The following is an 8,068-nucleotide window of genomic DNA, read 5'->3' on the forward strand; positions in this document are numbered from 1 at the left end:
TAATTAAAATTATTTGTTATTTGATCCTCCATGTTTTAAATGTTTAAAACTTGTCCTAAAGTTTTGAAATTTATGTTTTGTGATTAAAAGTTTTAATTTAGACAATTTAAATTTTAAACCCTAGATTTTTAAAAGTTTAAAATACAACCCTATACTAATATAATATTACAATATCAATATATATATATATATATATATATATATATATATATATATATATATGTATATATGTATATGTATAACTAAAATGCTAGTCTTACCGTTAGTAGGCCTCATTCACGAAGCCGATCTATAAGGTGGGTATAAGGTTGCAACCTATAAAATGGCGCTTAATGGGTGTACACTCACACCCACCGCTTGCTTGATCGGTGGAGGGTCGTTAGCCGAACGGGTAGGATAGGGCAACCTCATCCCCTCATTAAAAGTATAATATGAAATACAAAGTAACTACATGTTTTTAAAATTTCCCAATCTTAGTTACTTTAGGAAAAGTGAATTGATGCAATCCAATGAAATTACACTTTGCACCTTGCTAAGAAGTTAGTGGAGCGTGTGTGGTTTACCGGCACACTAATTGGTTCTAAGCGAAGGTGGCAAAGGGTGATTCATTGTTAATCATAGTTCGATGGAGCGTGTGTGGTTTACCGGCACATCGAATTGGTGATTGTTACAATGAAGGCACCATGTGAATTTGCATGGTAATTCACACCCGCTTTGTGATCCTCGGTATCCCAGTCACAAACAAGAGGGGCATATCGAGATTTAAACATGCCATTGAATAGTTTCAATGAATCTCATCCGAACTTAGGAATTCTCAATACAATTAGGACTTAAAGTTATGTTTTTATGGTGGAGAATTAGTGAATCGTCATTCACTTACCTTCATATTATTTGCATGTTAGATTACGGCATCCCTTTTCTAATATGTAAACATTGTTGTTGGATCCTAGCCCTAATTTTTCTTATTGGGTGATAATTAGGGATTCATATTCTAATCTATCTTTGTCCTTTCTATTCGTAGATGTTGACGCAAACTACGATGCTACTAGTTCTTTCACATTGATGAGCCTTTGTCAAAAGGTCACCTTCGATGGAATGAACTTTAGCGAATGGATAAGATACATTCGCACTATTGCTTGCTATGATGATAAGGAGTATGTCCTCGATGAGAAGCTCGAGAAGATCAACCCTGAAATCGCTACTCCGGCTGAAATGACCGCTTTTAAAACTCATGAGCGAGATGCAACGAAGGTACATTGCATCACGATAGCCACTATGAACTCTGAATTCCAAAAGTCCTATGAGGACATGTACCCGTACGAGATGCATCAAGACTTATTGGAGAGATACCACCAAAACGCGAGACAAGAGAGTTATGAGATTTTCACTAACATGATTTCCGCTAAGATGGGTCATGGAGAGTCTCTTACCGTGCACCTGCAAAAGATGCAAAGGTATGTCGACCGCCTTCGCAAGTTGAATGTTGACTTTGGGGAAGACTTGGCGATCGACATGGTGCTTCACTCTTTGCCTCCAAGCTACAATCAATTTAGGATGACCTATCACATGAACAAAGAGGAGGTCACCCTAAGCAAACTCCAAGGTCTCTTGAGGGTCGCTGAGAGCAACTTCAAGGACAAGTCTGTTGCACCAACTCCCAATCCGCCTGCTGCTCCTGTCTTGGCTATTGGACAAGGAAAGGGAAAGAAGGGGAAGGCTTCGTCTAAGAACTATCGTAAGGTTAAATCCCGAGATGGTGCCTCTTCTAGTGGGACCAAAGTTGATCCTGCTAAACCCTGCCCTAACCCGAAGGAGGAAGAGTGCCACCACTGACACAAGATAGGACATTGGAAGAGAAGCTGCCCAGAGTACCTGCAAGCCATCAAGGAGGGAAAGATCAAGCCGTCTCTCGCAGGTATATACACAATCAAATCTAACGATTCATCTCATGCTATTTCTTGGGTTCTTGATACCGGTTGTGGTTACCACATTTGTTCTAATGTGCAGGGACTAAGAAGAAATAGGGATGTGGAGGCTGGAAGAATAAATCTAATCATGGGGAACAGAAGATCGTCGCCTGTGACCAAGATTGGAGTGTATTCTTTAGTGCTTAGGAATGGTTTAAGTTTAGATTTGAACAATTGTTGCTATTCGCCAGAAATGGCTAGAAACATCATTTCATTTCATGGTTTGTTTAGACAAGGTTTTAGATTTTCTTTTAATAATGAGAATGGTTCTATTTTGGCTTATCTAAATGGTGTCTTTTATTTTGAAGCTATACCATGTAATGGAATATATGAAACTGTTATGATTGTTGATAACTTAGGAAATGATGTTTTGAACATAGATTCTTCCAATAGTATGGATAGAGCATCCTTGTGGCATTGTCGTCTTGGACATGTCAACAAGAAACGCATAGCCCAACTCCAAAAGGATGGAGTGTTGGAGTCATTCGACCTTAGGGAAGATGACACGTGCGAGTCTTGTTTACTTGGAAAGATGACTAAGTCACCCTTCACAAGTACGTGTGAAAGGGGTGAGGGTCTATTGGACCTAATACATACCGATGTATGTGGACCGTTTAGATCAACCACGAAGGATGGGAACCGCTTCTACGTGACTTTTACCGATGACTATCGTAGATATGGGTATATCTATTTGATCAAGCGAAAGTCAGAAACTTTTGAAAAGTTCAAAGAGTTCAAGAGTTAAGTGGAGAATCAATTGGGCAGGAAAATCAAGATGCTTCGATCCGATCGAGGAGGAGAGTACCTAAGTCTTGAATTCCACGATTATCTCAAGGAGTGTGGAATAGTTTCACAATTGACGCCACCTAGGACACCACAATTGAATGGTGTGGCAGAAAGGCGTAACCGAACCTTGTTGGACATGGTTCGCTCTATGATGAGTCGTGCTTCACTACCAATCACTTTTTGGGGGTATCCCTTAGAGACTGCCGCCCATATCCTTAACCGAGTCCGTATTAAGAAGGATGCCAAAACACCTCACGAGATGTGGACAGGGAAAGCTCCCTCGTTAGCACATATCAAGGTTTAGGGTTGCGAGGCTTTCTTAAGACGAGATACTCACGACAAGCTCGAACCTCGTAGTGAGCGATGTATTTTCATTGGCTACCCGCAGAAATCCTTTGGATATCTCTTCTATAGACCGAAGGACAATGTTGTCTTTGTTGCAAGAAGAGGGGTCTTCCGAGAGCGATAACTCATAGGCCAAGGAGAAAGTGGGAGGCAAATCGAGCTTGAAGAGATTCAAGAGTCGATAGATGAAGGAACCTCTACCGCTGGCACTCAACCCGAGGAGAAAACTCCGGTTGAACCAATTGACGAGTCCTTACCTCTTAGACGTTCCGAAAGAGTTAGATTTCAACCCCAGTTTTATGGTTTTCATATTACTACCGAAGGGGACACATATATTAGTGATGGTACATTAATAAATCTTGATGAACCTAATAGCTATAAGGAAGCCATGGCAGGCCCGGAGTCTATGAAATGGAAAGAGGCAATGGATAGCGAGATCCAATCCATGTATGATAACCAAGTTTGGAATTTGGTTGATTATGTGCCCGGACGTAAGACCGTTGGGTGCAAATGGATCTTCAAGAAGAAGACCGACGTGGATGGAAACGTACAGACATATAAAGCGCGATTAGTCGCGAAGGGCTTTACTCAAACTCCCGGAGTTGACTATGATGAGACCTTCTCACCAGTTGCGAAGATAAAATCTATTAGAGTGATGCTAGCGATTGCCGCATTTCATGATTATGAGATTTGGCAAATGGATGTCAAGACCGCTTTCCTTAATGGGAAGTTAGCTGAGGATGTTTACATGGCTCAGCCAGAGGGGTTTGTGGATCCGAAGCATCCGAATAGAGTGTGTAAGCTTGAGAAGTCCATTTATGGACTTAAGCAAGCATCTCGCAGATGGAATCTTTTCTTCGATGAGAAAGTCAAAGAGTTTGGATTTCTACAAAGCGAAGATGAATCATGTGTATATGTCAAAGCCAGTGGGAGTATAGCAAGTTTCCTCGTTCTATATGTCGATGACATATTACTCATAGGAAACGACATCCAGACTCTGCAGGAAGTTAAGTCCTGCCTCGGGAAGTGCTTCGCTATGAAGGACCTCGGAGAGGCTTCCTATATTTTCGGAATAAGGATAGTAAGGGAGAGAAGTAAGAGACTAATAGGACTTAGTCAGAACACTTACTTAGAGAAGGTACTGAAACGTTTTAGTATGGAAAACTCAAAGAAGGGAGAATTACCGATACAAAGTAATGCCAAGTTGAGTAAGACTCAAAGTCCGAGTACCGAAGCTGAAATAGCAGAAATGAGTCGAGTACCATACGCTTCCGCAGTTGGCTCAATCATGTATGCTATGACTTGTACTTGCCCTGATGTAGCCTTTGCTTTGAGAATGGTTAGCAGATATCAAGGAAATCCTGGCAGAGCCCATTGGATTGCGGTGAAGAATATCCTTAAGTACTTTCGGAGGACGAAGGAATGGTTCTTAGTCCTCGGAGGGAGTGATGACTTGAAGGTGCGAGTGTATAGTGACTCCAGCTTTCAGACCGACAGGGACAACTACCGTTCGCAGTCGGGCTGGGTCTTTACCCTAAATGGAGGAGAAGTGACTTGGAAAAGTTCCAAGCAGGAAACCGTAGCTGATTCAACGTGCGAATCAGAGTACATTGCAGCGAGCGAAGCGTCGAAGGAGGCAATATGGCTGAAGAACTTCATCGGTGATCTTGGAGTTGTACCCGCCATAAAGGAGCCCATGGAGATTTTCTGTGATAATGAAGGAGCGGTTGCCTTGAGCAAGGAACCGAGAGATCATGGTAGATCACGACACATCGACAGAAAATACCACTTTATTAGACATCGTGTAGAAGAAGGACAACTCATAGTGAAGAGGATATCATCAGAAGATAACCCAACATATCCACTTACGAAGGGACTGAGTAGGGTTAAGCACTTGTAGCATGTTAGGAGTATTGGGCTGAAGGATGATATTAGCATAGATTAGATAGTAATAGAAACGTGTAATAGATAAATGTAATTAACATTTGATGATTAAATAAAGGAGTTTTATTTATGAGTAATGTTACTGTCATATGTTAATTGTTTAACTATTGTTTCATTTTGCATGTTTTGACTTCCAGAATAATTGAATTTATTAAAAATAATCGAATTATTCAAATTGTCCACAATCGTTCATATGTTGGAAGTAGATATGAATGAAGATTGTCATGAATTGGTGTGTAGATTGTCTAAATGGTATTAGACATGACAAAAGATTGCTACGACGTTCATGAGTGATTATGAACTGGCTTTGAGCATTGGAGAAAACCCGCGCTTGCTGGAATCACCTTATGGAATATGATATATAAAAGGGTGATCGCAAGACGATAATATCATATAGTCTTAAAACCTAGATATATGGTTTGTTATTTGTTAATTGGTTGTACATTGATAATGCGAAAACGCATCAGTAACTCGATGTTATAAAACGCATTGTTGTGTATAGTTGATTAGTGAATAAGTAAATGCATATAAGTCGACGTTTATCTGTAACTTTTATCCTAAGTAGGTAAAAGCGATATCTCGGCCGCTCGATGATTTGATTTGACTTATGTGCCGGGCCCGGTCAGAACTGAAATGATGTGTTCGATTAAGTTCTATGTCAAATAAATCGGAGATCGAGAAACCTAAATGCTAGACTAATCATTCCATAGAATTGTCAGCATGATATCTAACAGAGGACTATATGATCCCTTATCTAAAGGACAATGTAGCACCTGGTTCCTGGTACGTAAATCCAATTTGAGTATTTCTCTTCTTTTAGCCTTGGACTCGGCGAGTCATAGGTCCGACTCGCCGAGTGGATGCGGGACCCGGGACACGTTTAAGTTGGCGACTCGGCGAGTCCATATCCTGGACTCGGCGAGTCACAACTATTGGATGAAACCCTAAGTTTCAGGGGTTTGCACCCTATTTAAACGACTTATCCGCCCCAACCTCGCCCCCATTCACCCTCAGAGCCCTGTATCTCTCTCTAGCCTTGCTTCCTTGTGAGTTTGAAGTGTTTTGTGGTGTTCTTGAAGTTTCTTTGAAGGAAAAGAAGAGGGAATCAAGAAGAGGAGAAGGAGGCCAAGCATCTCTGTGTCATTCCAACGTTTCCCCTAAGGTATAGCTCGTTTCCCCTCTGTTTTTAAGCTTATTGTCCCTTATAGCTCCATTAAAGTCCTTTTTGAGCGATTTCCAAGATTGTGTATGCTTGAGGGTTTATAATAAGTCGATTGGCCTCTAGATCTAGGCAAGATTGAGCTCCAGGAGCTCAGATCTGTTAGCTTGGCCCCATGTTGCTTGTCCACCCTAGATCTACCCTTTTGAGGCATTTTGAGCCCTAAAATCCTTATTGGTGAATATCTACACGTAAAGTTGGAAACATTACGTGTGATTCGTGTCCTAGAAGTCCAGATCTGTGAATGGCATGGACTGGACTCGAGCAAATCCATGTATTCAGTAGGTGCATGGCAACGACTCGGCGAGTCTGTTCGCGAGTCTCCGAGTTTGTCCCCTTTTCGTAGTGTCGAGTGAGCAGTGAGTCACGGGGTGTGACTCAGTGAGTCGGAAGCTGAACTCATCTATGGAGGTACTCGGCGAGTCAATGCCCTGACTCGGCGAGTTCAAGGCAATCTCCTTAGATCAAGAACAGACTTGGCGAGTTGTTCATACAACTCGGCGAGTCGCAGCATAAGTGTTCTTCGGATGAAGATGGACTCGGCGAGTTGTTCATACAACTCGGCGAGTGTTAGCATAAGTGTTCATCGGATGAAGATGAACTCGACGAGTTGTTCATACAACTCGGCTAGTAGGATGAAGGACTTGAATATCAGTTTAGAAGGTGAACTCGTCGAGTCGTCGCCTAACTCGACGAGTAGGAACGGGATTCAGGGCAATCGTTTGAGTAAGGACTCGGCGAGTTGGAAAGCCAACTCGGCGAGTCGGGTCAACTGAAAGTTGACTCTGACTTTGACTTAGGGCATGATCAGGGGTAAAATGGTCATTTTACCCAAAGTACCGTTAGCAGTGTTTGATTGAGTATGTTGTGGGGATTGCAGCCGGAGGATTTCCGGAGCAGCAGCAGAAGTAGTAGACAGTTAGTTCCCGATCAGATCAGCGGCTACTTCGAGGTGAGTTACCTTCCAGTAGCATTGGGTCTACGGCCACAATGCCGGCCCACTAGTAGGAGTTGTATGTTAGATGATTGTCTTTGTGATATCATCTAGGTTTGCTACTACCTGTTATGTTATATGCTGGCATGATATGTATATGTGATAGTTGTAGAGTTCGGTTGTTAGGACCGAAGGGTAGGTTAGACACCCCAGATATGTCTGACAATACGTGATGATATGTTTGCATGCTGGCTTGTTATGTTATATGCGATAAAGGTAGTAAGAGGGGACTAGTCCCCGAGGATCGGTTGTTAGGACCGATGGGTAGTCAGCACCCCAGAATGGCTTGACACGGGTAGTCAGCACCCCAGAATGGCTTGACCGGGTAGTCAGGCACCTCAGAATGGCCTGGCAGTATGTATGTTATGTGTTTGTATGGTATGTGGTACGATGGTGGAACTCACTAAGCTTTGTTCTTACGGTTTTCAGTTTTGGTTTCAGGTACCTCCTCAGCTAGGGGAAAGGAGCCGGCGCGGTAGCAGCATGTCACACACACACTCTCTGGTTTCCGCATTTACGAGCTTCACTGGGATTTGTACTCTGATATTTTGATTGGTTGTATGATTTGGCTTTTTAGACATGGTTCACGTTGTGTTATGGTTTGATCAAACAATGTTTTTAGTTATTAATATTTTCTAAAGTAATGTTTTAAAACAAAATTTTTGGTCGTGAAAAATTGGGTCGTTACAGACAAGATTGAGTAGATCAGAGTTTGACAGCGTCTTTGAGAGCTACGATTGCGAATCGGATTGTACTTGTGCATATAGTTACTAGACTTATCCAAGTGGGAGACTGTTGGAATAGTGTCTAAGG

This window comes from Lactuca sativa, chromosome 1, assembly GCF_002870075.4.
Source record: "Lactuca sativa cultivar Salinas chromosome 1, Lsat_Salinas_v11, whole genome shotgun sequence".
NCBI lineage: Eukaryota > Viridiplantae > Streptophyta > Magnoliopsida > Asterales > Asteraceae > Lactuca > Lactuca sativa.